The sequence below is a fragment of the Thermobia domestica genome, chromosome 2, assembly GCF_964235325.1.
Source record: "Thermobia domestica chromosome 2, izTheDome1.hap1.1, whole genome shotgun sequence".
Taxonomy (NCBI): Eukaryota; Metazoa; Arthropoda; class Insecta; order Zygentoma; family Lepismatidae; genus Thermobia; species Thermobia domestica.
The window spans coordinates 257,563,094-257,583,523 of NC_137455.1; the positions used below are offsets into that span (position 1 = coordinate 257,563,094).

The 20,430-nt window shown below is 34.5% G+C and overlaps 1 protein-coding gene across 4 annotated transcripts in view; it reads left to right on the forward strand.

Moving 5' to 3' along the window:
- Positions 1 to 3,983: 3,983 nt before the first annotated feature.
- The window catches only part of Mef2 (myocyte enhancer factor 2), a 213,747-nt gene continuing 197,300 nt past the window's right edge, over positions 3,984 to 20,430 (forward strand). The window contains exons 1-2 of one of the 4 annotated variants that reach the window (XM_081748614.1): positions 3,984 to 4,127; positions 15,122 to 15,199. The gene's annotated coding sequence lies outside the window, so the exon portion shown is untranslated. The remainder of the gene's footprint in view (positions 4,128 to 15,121; positions 15,200 to 20,430) is intronic. The other 3 variants (XM_081748620.1, XM_081748621.1, XM_081748622.1) reach the window with 3 other exon arrangements.

The window sequence follows — 20,430 nt, forward strand, 5'->3', positions numbered from 1 at the left end:
AGTTACACAGGGCTGCAAATGAAAACCATCTGAAAGTTGTTTTCGTTTTGGTAGGTGAATTTAATAGTTCTTGGCCCTGATTCCGAAAATGAAGTTTGTTTTTTCTCATCACCCTATTTTTTCTGCAAATTGACTTCGAAAATCCAAGCCTACCACAACATTTGTATGTATATATTATATATGGGAATAGATAAACGAAGGAACTATACACATCTCTGTACTGAAATGTAAATCTGAATGAATGTAAATACATTCACCTACAAAAATATTTTCATATATAACCCTACATCTGATGAATATGTAAGACAAACAAATACTTTTCAGTTGTTTTTCAAACGCTTTTTTCTGTAAGCTTTGGTGAGTTTTTTATGCTTTTTTTCCCGCCGTTTGTCTATGCTCCAGCAATAGTTCGCCATCATGCTAACACTCTACCTACCTTGGTATCTATGCTCCATGTCTCTCATATCCTAGTGAAATCTTGCTTCTCACTTACTTGATCAAGATTTTCTGGAATGTAATCAGATGTCAATGCAAGACATGTATCTTAATAGTTAATACTCATGTCGCACCCAAGTTCTTGAAATTTCAACAACATAGTTACTACAATGTTCTTATAATCTGGACTTTTCTAGTTACCGAAAAAATTCTGTTACATTTTTGAATGCCACCCAGGCATATATCTCAGCTGGATTCATTGTTGCTTTAAAATCTGTTTTCCATAAGTTTTTGTATATCGGGGCCAATAAGTATGCCTTCTTTCACTTTTCCATAGGACAAGGATGGAAATGTATTATATATAAACTAGAAACATTGTCCCTGTTTGTCAAGTGCTTTCACAAATTGTTTAATGAGTTCCAACTTAATGTCAAAATGTGGAGGTAAAATTTTGTCCTAACGAACTAAACATTCATCTGCAATATTTTTAGATCCTGAATTCCAAAGTACCCATAATGGCCATTCCCTGCTTACCCATTCCGTATTCCAATTTTTCAAATACTCAACAAAAGAACGGCACACTTTATGTGGAGCCTATGGTTTTGATTGATCACCAAGTTTTATATGAAAATAAACAAATTCCTAAGATCATTGCCGTTGTCTCTTAGGAACAAATTCACCGCAAATATAACAAAATATATTCGGACTATATTTACAACCACGATGTGTCATTTCTTCTTTGTCTAAAGCACAGGAGCACAGAATCAAATCTGACTAAAATACTAATGTTACGCAAGTTGATTTGTTCATACATAAACTGAAAAAAATAATCAATCTTTGATCTACAAAAGAATTTATACCAGAGATTGTCTGGGACATTGTTATGTACGTTATACAATTTAATTTGTAGATAAAAATAAATGTCAATTATATGGACTAAATTTACAACTAATTTTCTTTCCTCATACCTACATCAGCTGCATAATTGCTTACAGACGCACTGCTGCTATCTAGGGAGCGTTTGATGAACTACAGAGCAAAGATACTATTAGGTTCGAGCGTAATTAGTGAATTGCTAGTAATTCTAGGGTGATAGGAAAAAACTAATGCCAGCTTCTGAATGAGCGATCTCTAAATCATGTAATCCACGTAAAATTTTCAAAACTAATATACCCATGCGGACCAGTGTTATTACTTCTGGTTTTAATGTTAATCCCCGTAGAGTAAAAACACCAAGAGAAAGCGCGTAATCGATTTTTGATGTGGAATCAGCATATAAGAAACATAATCTGTTTTTCGTCTTATTCCTCAATTGCAGCTTGTAGTTATAGATGCACTACTTCAGGTTTAAGAATTGAATTCACATATTATAATTCTACCGTAGTTTCACACTATAAAACGAAACTCACTTGTTGTATTTCTTCTTCTTCTTCTTCTTCTTCTTCTTCTTCTTCTTCTTATTATTATTATTATTATTATTATTATTATTTATTATTATTATACTTCCAAACTATGCTATGCGTAAGTGTCGAAGTCTTAAAGATCAACTATGTTCGTCCGTCTACCCGTTGACAAGTATTAGAGAAAGAACGGTAAGGAATATCGACAAGCCGTTTTTGCAATCTATTCAGCGTCCCAAGAATGGTTCCATCTCCTCCGTTAATCCTCTGTTTAAACTAGTGATGGCCAAAATTCTTCGGAGTCCTGGCTAATTTCACTTTCCGACATGCGGAATTTCCCGAATTCTGGACTTTTCCGATTTTACTTTCCGGATTCCGGAAATTAAAAATTCCGGTATTGGCCATCCCTAGTTTAAACTTTAAGGGGTAGAAACCAACAATTTCTGGTTTTAGCCAAAATAAATAGCCCTTGTTTTCAATCGGTTCAGCGTGTCAAGATAACTTACTATTACTACCTGCAACACTACGAAACCAGAAGTGGTTAAAATTCACTAATACTTCTGGTTTCAGTACTGATTTTCATAGTACAGAAACGGTAAGTAATATGAGGAAACAGTTTTTGACAGATTTAGTGTCCCAAGATTGAATTTTGTCTCGATTTTTATATATGTTAAAAACCGAAATTAGTAAAAAATGCACAATTTTCGATTATAATACTGATTGTGTAATGTATAAAACGAAATAGTAACAAGGATATTTTGGTAAGAGTATGTTTCACCGCTGATTTTATTCCTCTATTTCAACCGGAAGTGATATCAGTTACCATTTCCGGTTTTAGTGTTAATATCCATACAGCAAAAATAGTAAGAGGTATCGAAAATAACATTTTGATTTAAATTCAGCGTCCGAAGAACATGTTTTATTTTTCTGTTGTAACCATTAGTTAAGGATACACTATTTCAAGTTTGAGTATTGAATTCGCATAATTTGGAAGTTGATTGTAGTTTCACACTGTGAAATGACATTCACTTATTATTCTTACAGACCGATAGTTTTCTCTGAAAATGTCTTTTGACTATCTCCTATGTGATTACAGCTTTACTTCAAGACCAACAAAGATGAGCTTTGGTCTTGAAGCAAGAGCCGTAATCAGAGACAAGGACTCGTCTTACTCTTACAACTGAAAATACGTGTGTGTTCGTACAGTACCAAGTCATTAAAAATTCTCTTACAAATAGCTAATTTTTTTGTATTAATAGCATTTTGTGTTAAGGTCTGGAGGGAGGGACCATTAAAAGTTTAGGGTGGCTAGGCCCCCTAGCCCCCGTCTGGTTGCGGGCCTGTATGTGAATATTTCAAGAAACTAAAGTACATAATTCTAACGACTACAAAAATGTTAATAAGGGAGATGTTTCGTAGTGTTTTAACTCAAATTAAAATAATTTCTTAGTTCGGATACGTAAATAAAAGTTCTCCGTGTCTACCTCTACGACCATTCGAGAAATTCTAGAGAGGGGGGGACTTATACCTGCGAACAATGAAAATTTTCTTTTACGTAAGGGGGAGTCACTGGCATCTTCCCGTCAATTCACAGACTGCTATAGAGGAATGTTACTTGGAAAAGTCAATGTAATATTTTTGTGTATTTTTATTGTGATAAAAACAGATATTACATATGCAAGTTAATGCATGGTACTACTAGAATGTTATTTCTTGCAATAGCATTCACGATTTTTTTCCTTCTTATATTTACTGGTGACAGTGTTGCGGAAATTCCCAACTTCATAGTATCCTCAAAAGAATTCCAAAGTAAAGAAGTACATGCGTTTTAATATTATAACCTAACACAATCATAGTATTATTATACTTTATCATATGATTTCATTTAATAGTTTTTGATGGAGCTTTCTATGAGTCTGTCACCTGTAGTTAATGTGCGTCAGACTCAAAGGAGGACAAAATAGGTGTCAAACCGTCAATTCAAACCTTCAATAAATGCCAGAGGCAGAGAAATGCTTCGTGTATGGGTCAACTACCCTTTGTCCTCATCCTCGTTGGGGGCGATTTGCAAATAGCACCCTTCCTTCTCTAGAATTCAGCGTTTACTAAGTTGAATTTTGCATGTCCGTGTGACATGTCCCTTACTCACTTGGTTAACGGGAGTGAGAGGGGAGTAAGAGAACTATTCACCAGTGGCTTATAGCAATTGGTGTGGCAGTATTGCTTTATTATTGGAAACATTTTAGTGAATTTTGTTTGTTGGAATTAAATATAGACATTTCGTATAGAAAGGTGAGTGAATTCCGTTATTCATGTAGATATTCGTTGTGTGACTATTTTTATATTTTGGTTTACAAATTATTTATAGTAATGAATCGGAATTGTTTCAAGTATGTGCGTCTCTAATCATTCGAGAGGTAGTGACATCAATGCATATACCATAAGTCGAACACGAATCTATACATAAAGATAGTTGAAACTTAATTGCACTGTAGATTTTGTTGGAAAAAGCAAATTATTTCTAAAATGTATTCAGTATTGAGTTACTGAAAATTAGTACGTTTGTAACGTTTATACAGTGTGACGAAATGGTAATGAGAATGCAACTATTACTTTATTCAGTGGATGAATTTTTGATCTTATCAATTTGTTTGCCACTGGCTTCCACAGGTTCGTTGAACTCATTTGCACGAATGTTTGGGAAAGAATGCAATTCTTTTATTTGAGTAATAACATAATATACATTTTATAATACGCAAAACTTGTATATTCTTGTGTGTTAGCTGTTGGCAGTTTAGTTCGTTGGAAATTATAATTTTCCAGGTTCTTTTTTACCCATAAGTAACTGAAGGAAAGAACTGGAACAACTAGCAATCAGTTAAAGCAGTAGGAATAATTGATTGAATGTTTCCCTTCAGGGAAGAATCAGTCTTCAACAATTAGATTTAATATCATGCACAAATAAGTTATGCCGAACGTCTTAACTTCTTGAGATCAGATTTAAAAAGAAATTTGAATAAAAATAGTTTATATTAAATAGAAAGCGGGCTACAATTTCCTTTGGTTGTGTTAAAAGTTAACATGTACAGTGTTGCTAAAAAAAAATGGCCATCCTTTCTGTTTAAAAATCCATATACTCGTACCTATATGAAATATCTTCATTTCAAACTAGTCTATCAAATTTTGACATCTCAAAAACACGGTCTTCGAAAGAATGTAAATCAAGTTGTTTCCAACAATATTATATACACTTACATTCTAAATTTCTGTCGTGTATAAGGAAATTCATTGTTCCAAGTTTCAACATCCGTTTAATAATTGTCTTTTTTTTTTTTTATTAATGTGTTACTCAATAAATGTTAGAGCAAGAAATGTCGATCTAATTTTAACGTAAGAGCTATTGAATTTTAGAAATTATTATTAATTATTACGAAATGTTTCACAATAGATAATAATAATAATAATAATAATAATAATAATAATAATAATAATAATATGTAGATGCATTGCTAATTCAGTTTTGACAGTGCCCGAAATATACATTTTTCTGTAATTGATATAAAGTATGCGATCAAAAGGACGGTAGAATTAGTTTTCATCACCTCACAAAAGATTTTAGAAACGAATAGGCTTGGTAATTTCTCTATATAAAGGTAGACACAGGGGTAAAAGTGAGGGGAACGCAGGAGTATGCCACTTCCAAAAATATATATGGCGTCCCCCACTTCCTAAAAATTACAATAGGCAAGGGGGACGGCGTGACGTCATTCGTCCCACTACCTTTTCAGATCAACTTTTACCCCCTGGGTAGACACGATGGTTCAATAGTAGAAGGCTCAATTCTGACATAGGGTTTCCTGGTTCGATCCCATGCTATAAGAGTTTGTGGTGGACAACATCGTATTCTTTGGATTTTCTCGGGTTTCTTGTTTCCTCTCACCAAAATCGCGTGCGTGGGTTTTCTTGGGGTTCTCCCGTCCCTTCCACTTTCTTCATTCCACCATTTCATTCATTTCTCATCATCACCGTCTCCTTTCACCTAGCCGGCATAAGCATGAGACGTAAAACTTAAAGATTACACTTTATTTATTTATTTATTTATTTTTTTGTTTCCTCTCATTTCACCTTTTTTCATAATTATTAGCTTTAATTAATCATCTGTCTGCTTTAGCCTAAATGGCATAACAGTGGGAGTTAAGTAAGAAAATAATTTCATTTCATTCCCATTGTAAATTATATTGGATTCATTCATGAGATGTTCATACTGTATTCATTTATTCATTCATTGAATGATAAAAACCTCCCGTTTGATGTGATCTAAAAAAATCAAAGAAGGAAATATAAAAATATTGTGTCTGATTTTTCCTCCGGAGAAAAATAAATACATTGTAGGGTCATTAAAACAGATACGTATTTAGAAGAATACAGGGCGAAGTCATATTAATCAGTCAGGGGTCGTTTTTTAATTCACTTGTTATTTCTATTCATACAGCACCATACCAAGTTCTGCAATCAATCAATTAGGCAGCAGGATCAAAGATGATATTAAGAGGTTCTCGAAAATAATTTGCGCTAAAGAGGTTTGGTGGATAGTCATCTCTCTGATATAATTTATTCTGTTCTTAAGGCTTTTCTCCCCTCATTTCAGTATTTTCTTGTTTCTGTTTTTCCAACATTCCAAATTGTAGTGGGGAGAGGGGAATCATGGTGGCTCAGTGGTAGAGCACTCATTTCTAGTGCGGGGGTTTCTAACGAAGACCATGTGAGCTTGTCCTGGACGTTTGTCGTGGGCTTTATCAGAATTTCCGTTTTTCCCTAAATCTTCATTCCATTAATTACGTAATCATTTTTTTTTAAATCATTTTATCTGTTTTTAGGCTTAAGGTTAAAGCCTTGGAACATTAAAGATTTCGTTTCTTACAGAACCATGAGGCATGGATTCATAGGACTATTGCTTCGACTGTTATATATTGTATTTTACTACGTTGACTAATTCGCCGTGGAGGTTAGCAGATAATCGCATTTATCGTATTTGCAGTTACGCTTATCAATATTCATTCTTTCTGTGTTATATATTTGTTTATTAACATGCAGGTACAGTTTGACTGTAATAGGTATAGGGGAGGCCGGGGTAATAAGAGACAGGGATTATAAGAAACACGGCCAAAAAATACCCTAAATATCAAATCAAAATTATAAAATAATAAGTAATGGCAACGTCAATAATACCTTTACTTTCCTACCCCACTTACACTTTTGAACTAATGAGTTTTTATATTGTTGTCACGCTATGAAAAAATACCTCCACTTTGAACTTACCATAGAAGTTCGTGATTGTTTTAAAATAAAATTTTATTGTGAAAAGTGAGTTACAAATATGGAAATGACTGCTATGTAACTTTGTGACTAAGACTATGAAGGTTGATGTGAAATTTTGAAAAATGCTGAAACATCGTATTTCAGGTCAATTGAGGGCATGTGACGAGTAAACCTGCTATTTTTTGTATATAGAAAGTAAATAGGAAAATTCCTACTCTGGTAATTCAGTCAGGGTCTGTGCATAGGTAGTGACAGTGGAGAATATGCTTTTAATCAACTAATTTCACCTTCAGCTGGTTAAAGCTTGTCAGGAGAAATCGATCTAACCAGAGCAGAATTTTGCTTAGAAATGTATTACGCCGTGTACTATGATCTTGACTGGTATACGAGTAGGATGGTTATTGCTTTCCCAGAGTAAGGACCGTGCAAGGTTAAATTTTTGAAAAAAGAACTAGTAGTTTCAATTGGCCTATCTATGATGACATTCAAACAGTGATATCCAGATTTGTGTTTAATGGTCCTATGAAACTGGATGGAAATGAGCCATTCCAGATTTCCAGAGGATAGTTCCAAAAAATTCATTGTGTTTATATCAAAGTGAGAAAGGGCTTTTGAAGCCAAAACAGAAAGATTAAATATGACTCCTCATCTTTTGGTGGGCCTAGGTGTTTGTAGGACTATTCTTAATATTTGTTAAACTCATGCTTATATGCGAATAGTTCTTTTTGGCCTATACATTTTTCCTATGTTTGTTTAAGTGATCCAGCCTAAGATAATTAATAAGGTCTACCTGCTGTAATTATGTAACACTAAAGCTTAAATTACATTTATGAGTTTTTTAAATGTTAACGTGGATTTTACATAGGCTAGCATGACATTTCCACTCTCTTTTGTACATTTTTCATATAATCGTTCGACTGTACATCGTAAAAGGTTTAATATTCATCTTACATATTTTTTTCGAAAATGTAGTTTTACATAGGCTACATTTTACATAGAATTAGGACAGCAATAGGTTTAAAACATTTTCAATGTTCTCTTCGTGTATGATTACAATTTAATAGCTTTTTCAATCCATTTAAGTTAGCTAAACCTATTTTTCAAATGCGGTTTCTTCTTCGTTGAGAATTTAGGCACCTTTTAAGTTCATTTTCGACATTCTTCAGAAAATTTCTTGTCAGCATTCTTTTTTATTTGGTAGTGTGTTATCCATGATGTCTCTAGATTCCGTAAAACGCAACTATACTTTGTTTTAATGGTTTTTGATATTTAATACTCAGGCAAATAAATTTTCCGAACGAACCATTGAATTTACTTTTTTAAAATCTTGATATTTCGGGAACATGTACATATTTCAGATCTGAAAAAAGTAAATGGTTTAGAATTGTCTGAAAATTTATCCTGAAACCACTACTCGTTTTCTATTTTATGTGTATGAGTACTGAGAGCCCTGTCTCTTACTACCGGTACCCCTTAGGGGTAATAAGATACATTGATTTTAACAAAATTTTTCGTTTTTTTTTGTGTGTGTGTGTGTGATAAAGCAACTGAAAAAATGTATTAATACATCAGCAGGTTTCATTTTTATAGTACAATCACATATATTTTTTTCTAGTTCCTCAAGAAATCAATGCAAGTGCAAGAATATTTTTTGTCTCGTATTACCCCAGCTTCCCCTATCATGAGCTTATTATGAATTTTCAAAAATGTAAAAATAATAGCTTAATTGATTTTTGTCACTCAAAAAACTGGGGGAGGGCCCGGGGTAAATCCGCCACTGATTATATACGAAGTTTTACCTAACAAATACAAAGGCAGCTGGAAAAGTTTCTGCAAACTACCACTAACTGGCGCTAGTGTTCCGCGGTTATGATATCAAGTTCGGAAGATAGACCTTTGTGTGTTTAAATTATCTTTGCTTGTTTAAGCGGATTCGTTTATTTTTCTCAGTAGTTTGAAGCAGTAGTTGAAATTGTGTAAGAAATTGAAATTTCTCTTGAACACTTTCGGGCAGTGATTGATTGTTCATGATCTCAAATGTAGTCTGACATGTAATCAATGTTTCAAATGACTTCATTTTGCTTTTGAGAATGAAGCATCATACAGTAGGACTGTGTACACTTGGTTTTCGGAATTAATGCATGGTCGCATATAAATTTCGTGAAGGTTTCTATTTACGTTTGTTGTTGCCAGTAAAGTTGATGCTGTGCGTGAAATGTGATTGAGAGGGATCAGCATGTGATACAATGAGATTCAGGCATCGTTGAACATCGACATGAAAGCAAAACATATGATTCTACTTGGTCACCTGAATATACGGAAAATTTAATCCGTTGGGTCCCACACAATTTGACGGAAGCTCAAAAACAGGCTCGTCAGTTGGTAAGGGATGATAAAAAAAAAATTCAACTAAGGTAGTTAAATTTGGTGTACTACATTGTTACAGGGGACACAACTTTAATCTGTTCATAGATCTCGAAACTAAACGGCAATCTAGTTTGAGTGTTCCATAGAGGGCCGAAAGCAACTGAAGTTCGTTCGAGGACTGCTTCCAAGGAAATAATTGCTAGTTTCTTCGGTTATACCGGACATGTGGCAACCATAGGTTTAGAAGATCGAAGGACTGTAAATGTTGAGTGGTATACAGCTATTTGTTTGTCAGAGGTCATCAGTGAATTACGTAAAACAAACCTAACTCATCGCATTATTCTTTAACGCCAGTTCCCAGTCAACACACCAAACTGTTGATTTTTTTTTTTTTTTTTGCCCAGGAAAAATGTTGAATTAATGATTCATCGTCCGTACTTACCAAATTTAATACCTAATGATTGTTATTTGTTCCCACACATGAAAAATAAGATGCGTGGTGAGAGATTTGTGTCGTCTGGAACAACTGTTGACTCATTTCGAATAGCGGTTTTTCTTAGGTACTTCTTCAAACTGTGAGAAATAAACGAAAAGTTTAAAGAATGAATCAAACAAAATTAAAACATAGAAAAGTCTACTTTTCCGAGTTTTATAATAGCGGAACACTAGCGCCACTGTTAGTAGTGTTAGTTTGCAGTTACTCTCAGTATCCTTTGTTTAAGGGACCCGTTCGACAATTAATCCACAGTATTTTTGGATTCATTTTAAAAACCCTCTTCCACCACCTTCAGGATACACATTTTAACGAAAATTACATAAAATTAGGCTCGATCTAAATGCTGTGTTCAAAAGTTCATTTCAAACGGCTCAGTCGTTTTCGCGTGATGATAAGACAACGTTGATTTGAATATGGATGAAATATATATATATATATATATATATATATATATATATATATATATATATATATATATATATATATATATATATATATATATAATATAAAAGTTATCTCCCTTCTCGCTTTAGAAGCGGAATTTTTGAAAATGTCCATATGTAAAATTATTTCCAATGAAGAATGCATATGCCAAGTTCCATTTTCCTAACTTGAGAGAATCCTGATGCAAGTATTTTTGACAAATTTTGACCCCCCCCCTCTCAAAGTAACATGATAAAAACCCAGTTTGAGGTAAGTACTAACCACGTCCAAAAACTCATGTAAGGCTGTTCAGCACGTCATATATAAAGCTCCAGTTACGATAGAAAGGCTATAGGTGTTGCCATGATATGTAAAATTCTAAGCTTTCTCCTTAAGTCTACTGTACATTATAAAATTAAATCAGTATGTTGTCAAACTTTTTGCCCCATTAGATTAATCTAAAAGAACAATATACAATACGTAGTGTAAAGTTGCATTATTAAGATCATACCATTTTACAGATTAAGATGTACGTTTTAGACTTACATTCGATTAGTGTCCCAAAATGATCAGTAATATCACATTTTTTGTTGTTGTTTTAAGCAAAAAATAAATAAATAAATAAATAAATAAACCCTCGATCCCATATTAAAAAAAAAAAATAAATTGTGACTTAAATCATGTCGATATATAGCAACCAATCCTGGCTATAAGTGAATCTCCAAAATGTTAAAGTAATTACTTCGAGAATTAAAATAGACGAAGAGAGTTTAAAATTGATCTTCCTTTATTTCATCCCATTGGAGCATTATTTCTCATTGAGGGGAAAGATTATTCGAATAGATCTGTCAATATATTTTTTTCTTAGTAGTTTTGGAAATTTTAAATCTTAATTACACATTAGTGATAAAACCTTCGGAAAAATAAGACCAATGAACACTGTTACTGGGATTTCAGTAGAACTCCTCAAGTTTCTCTAGAACGTTATCGGCTGAACCAGTTTTGTGGTCGGGCCTCACGCAAAAGCCCTGGATAAAGTGAAATACTTGAACAATGTGCGCTCGATGTTTAAATATGTGCAAAATTCGACATGACGCTATTAATTCATTCTTAGTGGTGAAAGTGAACAGTTTCTTCATATAATATTTGCTTCATGGTGCTTCGGAGAACATATAGTCAGTGGCGAAGGGTACTATGAGGCTCTGAGGTCGGTCCTACCTTGTTTTCTTTCGTATATTTTCTTTATCTGTGGTTTCTTATAAAATAAAGTCAATACTTCAATATTTCGTTTTTTTTTTTTTCATTAACAAAATAGTAGGTTGGAAACACTCGGAGTCCCTTCCGTCTGAGCCTCACCAGCTTACTAACAGGGTTACAGGGCATGCTGTTCAGGAAGCGAAGCTATTATCGCTGGGCATTGCACGCATTGTTGAGAAGGTGCGAAGACTCACCTCTGGGAGTATAGTTTTAGCGTTGAAGGCATTTTTCCATGCTAATATGTTATAAAATTAAAATTGACGCTGAGGATTTCCTTAACACAGAGGAAGAAGTTTCTGTGTAGAATTATGTGTTTATTGGTGATAACTTGTTTAATTTAGGTATATACTCTCAGGAGTTATTCAAAGCAGCTGTTTTTTCGCCCTATATGGGACCTGGTCTGTAATAGCTTGTAGAATATAAGTCTGATACATTAAACATATATATAAATTTACCAAACGCTATCGTACAGGATAAAATAATAATATTTCTCCGTAATTTTAGTTGAGTTTTCCATTTCATAGAGTCAATGGGGAATTTACGATTTTGTTTCAGGAAGGGCTTTGCTAACTTTATTTGTGGAAATGTGAAAATTCTTTAATATATATAAAATAATAAAAAGTTGCGATAAAATTTCGGTGTGTGCTTAAGCCTGGAAGACACCCCCTTGAATATGCCACTGCATAGAATACAATCTATTATATAAAAGAGAACGCACAAATCCTTTGTTAGCTCATCACGCTAATACGGCTGAACCAATTTCTTTCATTTTTGGGGGGTTATTAGGATTTGGACCCTAGATGGTTTTTATCATATCACTTTAATTTTTAATTACCAGTGTCTTGAGATAATTGACCATTCAAGTGTCCATAACGTACAAATCCTTTGTTAGTTCATCATAGGTATAAAAATAAACGTATTTATATGCAACCCGCATGACCGTGTCACTCGGCGGGTTAACATAAATGACAGGCGATATAATGTTAACATTTACTGCAATCTACTATGGTTTTTATCATATCACTTGAAAGCGAAAAAGTAAAAATTATCTAAGTAACAAAGTTTATTGCGTTCCGGGGTGACCGCAGCGAAGCGGGGCGGGTTAACATAAATGACAGGCGATATAATGTTAACATTTACTGCAATCTTCTATGGTTTTTATCATATCACTTGAAAGCGAAAAAGTAAAAATTATCTAAGTAACAACGTTTATTGCGTTCCGGGGTGACCGCAGCGAAGCGGGGTGAACGCTGCTAGTATTAAATATCTTACGTTTATTCAAATAAATTTCCTTCTGAGCATTAACATTTCTAGTGAAGTGATTATCACGTGATGCATTAATTAAATGCAGTATTGTACTTACTTTAAAGTGAAAAATGCAAGTAACAAAACTTATCCAAGAAATTTGACAGCTAACTGTAAGCTCTCTTTTTCTCTCCCTCCACTTTCAAATATGCAGGAAATTAAAAGAGCAATTGAGAAGGAAATTCTCATCCCCCCTGCAAATCCCAGACAGAAGAAAGTATGAACTGCACTTCAAAATATTTGTAATGGAAGTGCATAAAATCACAATAGCAAGGCTGGTGACTAAGATTCGGAAAGCAGGGCATAAGAAATGGAACAATTGACAGATGTGGTCGAGAAGTAAAATTATCTCCTAGATAGAACAATGCATTGCGGTGATTGTGTTTTGCAGATTTCAGTCATCACAAAATCGTGCAACGAGTTGGCGGCGGGAAGCGTCTGGTGTCAATGTTGTTCACGTATAGTAAGAATAAGAAGCAAGTTGAAATCTATGGGTTTTCGTTCACACAAAGCTACCAAAAAGCCATGTCTTACACGAAAACGAACTGCATGCATGTGCAGTCAACCAAGGCTTATAAGGATTGGACTAGTGAAGGATGTACTGTTCAGTGATGAGACAAAAATCAATATTTATGGAAACGATTCACATGCCAGGGTGTATCCCATATCTGGTGATACGCGTAGTCCTGCAATACTCTCAATACCTCAAAGTATCCTACAAGTGTCATGATTTGGGTATGTTTCTCTCCCAGTAGGGTCGGCAGAATCCATTTTTGTGACGATGTACTTAATGCGCAAACATTCAAAATGATTCTTAAGATTAAAATACTTTCGAGAAGAGATGTGTTCAATAGTGAACCTTTTATTTTTCAAGACGATTCTGCCTCGTGCCACCGTGCCAGAGTTATAAAAGATTATATTGTCCTTACGTCGTGTTACATCATTTCCTTGGAGCGGTAATTCGCTGAACTTAAACCCCGTTGGAAATTTGTGGCATGATTTTGAAGGTTATGGTTTGTGCAAGAATACCTACAACAAGAAATCAGTTAATTGAAGCAATAAATGACATCTGACAACATTACAAAACGTAGTGAACTCCTACTCCATGCGAAACCGATGCAATCTAGTTAATCAAATTGCGTGGATATTCAATTAAGTATTAGCGCAAGTAAAAGCCACTTTTGTACAAACCTAAATTTAACTTCCGTTAACAATGACTGTCACATGTTGTAAAGCAATTACCATTGTTGGAGATATAGGCAACTTCTGTAACAATTTGCACTTTGCATAAAATTTCCTCATGTATATTTCATTGTATATTTGTGCTTACCTATGTAGAAGTTTCTTATTAAACCTTGTAAACGCATAAAATTACATGGAGTTGCTATTATTTTTTCCATTACTGTATATATTTAAAATAATTGATTGAACCTAGTAGTGTTGGAAATATCAGTCGTAGACTTCACTGTGTGGACTTACGAACGTTCGGTGAGCGGAACGAACAAACAAACATGATCGCTTGGTGTATGGATACCTTTGTTCCTCTTTGTCATTGCATGAATTGGCAATATTTATAATATTTGCCGCCTTCAGTATCTCCTACATACAAAGAATAAATAATTTGGTGTTTGTAAGGTTGGAATACTCGTTAATTGCATATAATTTCAGATACACATGTATATACACTCATCCCTCGATCTTACGGACTTCCCTTTAACGGGTATCAGAAGCAACGGACAACTCCAATTACTCAGAATAAATTTCAGCAAACCAAGAGCACTTCTTCACCATCTATGGTAAGTTTTTGATTTTAAACTAAAACTGTTGAATTTATTGTATTATACGTATATTTACAGTGTACTGGTATTTTACCCTATCAAATTGGGTAACGTACTTGATTATAAAAAATACAGTACTGTATTATTACTGTTTTCTTCATTATGTAATTGTGAATATTAACCGCTACAGATTTGCCGTAACTTAAGAACAGACGGGAACATTGAACCGATATCCTTTTAACCGTTGTAACGAGGGATGAGTGTATAAGATATTGGCGTCATAATATATTGATAGTTTATACAGTGATTAATAACATGACGTGTCTAATTGTGTTTTTCAGTGTGGTGCCATACTTCTATGTGCTTAGCAGCCAACGCAACTTTCACATTTAGTCAATCTGTACACTACGACGACAAAGGTAAGTGATATTCAGTGAAATTAATTTAAAGTTCTCAAAGATACTTATTTGATGATTTATTAATTTGAAATTAGGTTTGAAATCACCTCTTATAGTTTGTCGGTATAGTTCACTAACACACTCTCTCTCTCTCTCTCTCTCTCTTTCTCTCTCTCTCTCTCTCTCTCTCTCTCTCTCTCTATATATATATATATATATATATATATATATATATATATATATATATATATCAGTGGTGCCCCCCCATATGTCCATGACGCACCCCCCCAATTCTCTACCCGTAGGTGTTCTTCCATGAAAAAAAATCTTCTTTTCGATTAATTTTTACACTCCCTCAAACATATTCATACAGATTTTTACCCCCCCAAATATTTCAATGACGCACTTTGCGTCATAGCCCCCATTGTGGGCACCCCTATATATATATATATATATATATATATATATATATATATATATATATATATATATATAATGTGTGTGTGTGTGTGTGGTGTTAGTGGACTATACCGACAAACTATAAGAGGTGATTCTTCACATCAAAATAGGAGAAAAAGTTCATATGAAACTATAGCGAACAGTGCATAATTTCCGAGCTAGGGCTGTCCAAAATCGGGAAAAAACTAAATTTCAACGGGCCCTATTGCGAATTCCAGAAACTGTTGATGGTGGTCCTTATCAGCGTAAAGTAATTCAGGCATCCACAATCCAAAAATACGTGTTACATCAATTTTCAAAGGGGGGCCGCGGTGGCTCAGTGGTAGAGCGTTCACCTCTGGTACTTGGGGTCCCGGGTTCGATCCCAGCCCCCGCCAAGTGAACTTTGTGGTGGACAAACACCGTGAGCGTGGGTTTTCTCGGGGTTCTCCCGTTTCCTCCGACTTTCTTCATTCTACCATTTCATTCATTACTCGTAATCACCGTCTCCTTTAGCCTAACCGGCATAACCGTGGGACGTAAAACTCAGATTTCATTTCATTTCATTTCAATTTTCAAAGGGAGTGCTGGATATTTTGTACAGGGTATAATTCTCAAATATGCTCTCATTCAGCATCTTCTGAATAAATGAAAGAAAATTTGAATATTAAAGACATTGCCCCCCATTTCCCATTTACAAGCAAAATCTTCAAAAACGTGTTCTCTTGCTTTTACTTAAAGAGTTTATACATTGAATTTCACATTTTCAACTAAAGTGAATCCTCAAATTAGGCACACCTGAATAAAGAATGCGAAATTTGGGTATCATAGAAATGACCCAACTTTTCCCGCTTAGAAGAATTTTCGAAACCACTGAAACAAGTATTTCCTTCTTATATTTAAGAGTTTATATACCGAAATTATATCTCTAACTTTAGCAAATCCTTACATTCGGCAGTTAGTGAATGAACAAAGAGAAGTTCAGTGTAATCGAAATAGACCTTTCTTTCCTCGTAGAAGCGGAATATTCAGAAATGCACAAATACGTGTTTCTTTTAAATTAAAAGTCTTATACTGAATTTCAAATCATCTTAAGCAGATCCTTATATTCTGCCGTTAGTGATTAAACAAAGAGAAATTCGAGTATTTTGTAAATGCTCCCCTTTCCCCTTTTGGTCGGAATTTTTGAAAATCAAGAAACACTTCCCGTATTCGGAGTTCCATCTTTCTAATGCCAATGATTCATGAGGTACAGTATCCGTGGCAAAAAATTTGAACTTCTCTTTACCTACGTAGAATGGATATTAAAAAAAAAAAAATCCTTGTCCCATACTTTCGTGAGACAAAAAGAAATATTCTCTAGGAAATCCACATTAATATCTGTAGTAGTATGGCTCGGGCCATGACGTAGTCACCCACTTAGAATATTACGCAGTTGTGACTTTTATTCATATTTTATGGTGGACAGACCCGTGTTTTCTCGTTTTCCCGCATTTCCTTTTTTCCATCATTTAGTTCATTCTCACCTTCACCGTCTTCCTTAGCCTTGAAGCATAATGGTGAGATGCTAAAAATAATAATAACAATAAGCTTGTCAAGCTGATTCAGTAGTCTGATGGCTTGGGCGCGGTTCTTTTGTACACAGGTTCCGGATACGATTTCTGGTGATGCAGCTTGGAAATTTTTAACACATTACAGTGGTTCTGGTTACACGAACTGCAGGTCAGTCAAAATAAGCGAAGTCAAATACATGAATAGGGTCACAACAAAAGACAGGTCATTATTTTAAACTACAGCTTCGAAAAATTATTTAAGGGACGGTTAAACCATAGCTCTTTAACGAGAGATAGACTATAATGTGACTGAAATTTTTTCGCCCTTGTCGCTTCTTCATATTTGATTGATTGGTTATTATTTGTATTTAACTCGAGCAGTGAGCAAAGATGTTATATACAGTAGAATGAAACCTGGATTTTAAGGAGGAATCTGAAGCAGTGTAGTGCGTTTGATTCTCTCGCCCTGCAAACTGAGTTTTCTTTTGGCTATATGGTTAGCGCGCGCGCCTTTGGTGCTGGAAACTTGGGCTCAATTCCCGGTAAAAGTTCATGTGGTTCGGATCAAACCGTAAGCCGTAAATCAACTTCTATAGCCTTGCTTCTGAAAGAGATGCTGAACTCCAACCTAACTAGCGGGAAATGAACTATCGTTCACCGATGATATACGCATTAGCCACTTTCTTTATTATCTTTATTTTTAAGCAAAAATTGAAGCACTAAATGTACCCGCCATATCTTGTTTCTCCGAACTGAGCTCGTTATAAAAATCTCTTGTGATCTGTGTAATCAGGCCATGATTTCAAAACGAGTTGAAATGACTCGACTCGAAACTCGATGTCAGAAACAGTGACTCGACTCGAGAAAATTTCTTTTGTGTCGACTCGAAACTCGACTTGAATTCGATTCGGATTTTAGCTCGAGTCGTGCCTATCCCTATGCATTAGAAAAAGTGGCTGCTTATTATTATTCTGCATATAATAATAATGTTGTTATGTAAAATTAGAAATACAGAATATAGAGAAGCATTATACTACAACTAATAAAATGAGAACACATGAACTGGGGGATGAATCGAAATTTGCCAGTAACTCTAAAATCGATACATGCCTTTTAAAGCTAATTGTTCCAAACTCTATAATCAAGGGGACTCTAGGATACGCAAACTGATCTGAAAGAACTTCAATATTACATACCATCAACAATTTTCTAGTAATAAATCTTCTACTAATAAATCTATGACAAAATCTTCCATTTGTTTGCAATCAGTACATGTGATTTTCGTGAGGGTGTCCTCATCTTCCAAAAACAGCAAGTGGCATTACGATCTTATCTATTTCTCTGTCTGTCGGTCATTGACATACGTAGCTCATGCTCCATTAATCCATTCTGAGAAATTCACTCACAGGAAAGAAATGCTCCATTAATCCATTCTGAGAAATTCACTCATAGGAAAGAAACATTTGTTTCCGAAAAATTACATATATTGTAGTTACTAGTCTAGGCATCAACTTCCCAAAAGTGCTCTCCTTTTCGAATTTAAGGGCAAATCATGTAACAATTTGGCATCCGATATTTTTTGAATATATACCCATCACTGATCACAAAAATGCCGGATGCCAGCCGGAATTTTAGCCGTTTCTATTATTCCCTATATCTTCGCAACCATTGGAGCTAGAGCATCCAAACTTTTTTCATTTTGTTTGGTTATTTTCATTTTACTAAACATTGGTTGCGCGTGACGTCAGGTTTTTTAGCCACAGATTCTTTACAAGATTGTAGGACTAATAGTGCCTGAGTTATAAGCGACTTTATTCTGTCGTATGCGAAACTGATCACAGCGCGGCCCAAGAGTTACCTTCCCACAAACGGTAGATATTAACAGCTGATGATAATTAATATATATGTAATCCTGTCTGCCTGCAAGTATATAATGATTAAGTCTGTCTATAATCTAATTAAAAATATCCATTTTCAATATCAATTGAGGGGCTATTCAGAAAATAATCCTTGTCAAAACACATCATTTCTCTGAAGAATGAAAAAAAAAAAAAAAAAAAAAGAGGTTTCTCTAGCACAGAGTATAAGAAACTCTGCAAATCTGTTTCTTTACGTGTCTCTGGTACCTTTTTCTCTTAATACTGACTGTAACGGTAAGAAAAAAAAGTAAGATGTGCCTAATACGTTTTATAAATGATCAGTTTTAAAACTGTTAAATTTTATTTACAAAAGGAGCACTTGCCTATTATTAAGATTGTGTACAGTTGCTATAGTACAGTAAATCTATAATAAGAAACGTAATAGAAGGTAACCATATGCTAAAGAAATCTCTACACAAGAGAACAGGTTATGCCACTCTTATATCCTAAAAAGATAATGCAATTTGTGATGTCTTTAATGTATCATTTAATCTTCATCACTCTCTTCATTAACTGATATTGAATTTTTATACTCTCTCGGACAACTACACATTGGAGTGCACAAGAAACCCGATTCTTACATTTGCATTTCATATTTAAACACTCAAGTTTCCGAGAGCTACACATGGTAATCTCTAAACAAACCTTGGGAATATCTTCAAGTTTTTTCAAAACTGGTCTCAGAATTTGGTCCTCCAAGTATCATTCGGAGTTTTCTGGTCTTGGTAGATGTATCGTACACTTACTAGCGTTTCCCAAATTGTTGTTTGGTACTGGGATCTCTTTATATGTTGTTTCAGAGCATCACTAGTTCGAATTAATCTCTACAGATCTTCACATTAATTTTGAAGAGCTTTGTGACAATCAGTTCTGAAGATTCAATAGCGTTTGCTGATAAAGGAATCTGTTCTAGGGAAAATAAAGGTCACCGTTCTCTGGGTAAGTAGACCATAAGTAGATAATGCATTGCTGGGAATTATCATATTGCTGGAATTATCATCTTTAGAACTCTGTTGTTGTTTCTGGTAGTTTTAAAGATCAGAAGATTGTTAAGTCAGACTTCGAGATCGATGTTTAAAATCTTGAAAGGAAGCATTAAGAATCAGATTCTAGAATGATACTTCATGCTGTAAATCACAGACACCGATGTATTCCTGCTGTTGATACACCATTATGACAGAATTTCTTGTAAAGAATTGTACATGATGGCAAGATTTTAAAGACAAGAAGGTTTATTCCAGATCACCTTTGCCACCCGTTATCTAAGAATGAGAAGAGAGGTAATGGCTTATCACGCTCCACTTGGCTGCGATATAACGTCATATCGAGTTGGAACATCAAA